The sequence below is a fragment of the Euprymna scolopes genome, chromosome 9 (assembly GCF_053919585.1).
Source record: "Euprymna scolopes isolate OS-2025 chromosome 9, ASM5391958v1, whole genome shotgun sequence".
In the NCBI taxonomy this organism is placed as follows: Eukaryota; Metazoa; Mollusca; class Cephalopoda; order Sepiida; family Sepiolidae; genus Euprymna; species Euprymna scolopes.
Genome location: NC_136490.1, coordinates 123,399,435 through 123,400,941, shown reverse-complemented (window position 1 = coordinate 123,400,941; position 1,507 = coordinate 123,399,435). Strand labels below are relative to the sequence as shown.

At 36.8% G+C, this 1,507-nt stretch overlaps 1 non-coding gene across 1 annotated transcript; it reads left to right on the top strand.

The window, feature by feature from the left end:
* Nucleotides 1–784: 784 nt before the first annotated feature.
* On the top strand, nt 785–857 carry Trnar-acg (transfer RNA arginine (anticodon ACG)). Its single transcript has one exon. It is a non-coding gene; the product is annotated as a tRNA-Arg (tRNA).
* Nucleotides 858–1,507: the final 650 nt, after the last annotated feature.

Here is a 1,507-nt window from a genome sequence, read left to right as displayed (position 1 = left end):
CTTCCACCAGAATGCCTTTTAGCCTACGTAAAAACTCAGCCTTTTTAATATTTTGTTAAGAGTAAAAAAAAAAAAAAAAAATGGTACTCATGCCCGTGATAAAAAGATTAAAAAAATTGTAGAACCTTGTCGGTCTGGTGATAAGGGTAACGATTCAATTTCCTTCAACTCCAATCCCAAACTGAACAGCACAACCAAGATTCAGTTCACTCCATCATTCTTATAATCCAGTTAGCCAATCAAATAAGTTAAACGTAACAACTACCAAAATAAAAAGAGTCATCACCCACACAAAAGATTTCTGCTGCGACTCTTCCTGAGAGTCGCAGGTAAGTGCTTCATGTTTCCTCAATAAAACAAAATGTAAAAAAGACAACAGCGCAACGCCGGTTAGGCTAAACTAATCTATACTATTAATAAAATTCGAAATGTTTATTTATTTATGTGTGTGTCTGGATGTATATATACCAATAAAACTTTCGAACGGATGCATCGAATTGAAAAATTCTTTTTTTCCCCCTGAAAGGCGCGAGTCCCTGGATTGTCCTTATCTATATATGGTTCGTAACAAATAACGCGGAGTCACACAAACACACACACACACACACACACACACACACACACACACACACACACACACACACACACAAAACAAACAACAAAAAAAAACGAAATAAGGGTTTTTGGGCCGTTTCGCTTTGGTCGAAAAAGTTACCTGCCTATCTCAACTGAATTTAGCATTGCCTGTATACAACCGCGGTAACATTTTTTCGGTATACTGACAGTACTTGTGGCGCAATGGATAACGCATCTGACTACGGATCAGAAGATTCCAGGTTCGAATCCTGGCAGGTTCGTAATAATTTTAACCATCATTTTATCCAACGTTTACTCATTATTCTTACCCTTAGTTAGGGTATTTTTGTTTTTTCAGTGATTTTGTTTTGTGCATCTGGGAATTTCCTATACTCCGAGTTCACAGGGTAAGCGTTGATGGTAAGACGATGTTGAATGTACTCGATTTTGTGTTTGACTCTGCGTTGTGTGTGCCGACGCGGCGCAGCAACTAGTATATAATATTGGCGGACCTAAACTAGAACCAACCCCTTATAATTTTAACTGGTATTCTGCAGTTGGTATTTTTTACGACCTAACCCTGCGTAGTATAATCATTCCCAACCTCTCCGTGCTAAAAACGGCTTTTGCAATAAACACCCATAAAATCAAAAACCATACTACATACTGAAACATACTATAAAAATTATAGGAGGCGGGTTGATTCCCGTTCAACTGCGCCAAAATATTAAATAATATGCACTTGAAATTTTAAAATTAGATTCGTTGTTTGATTTCAGATTGTGCAAAGCTATCTTTAGTTTCTGGAAAAAGAAAAAAAATCACTTTAACCTTTTTATACTACTGGACCTAGATCTATCAACAACGATAAAAAAAAACAGGTACCAAGATAAAAACGGGGCAATGAAATGAATTCACGTTTATCCAGCTT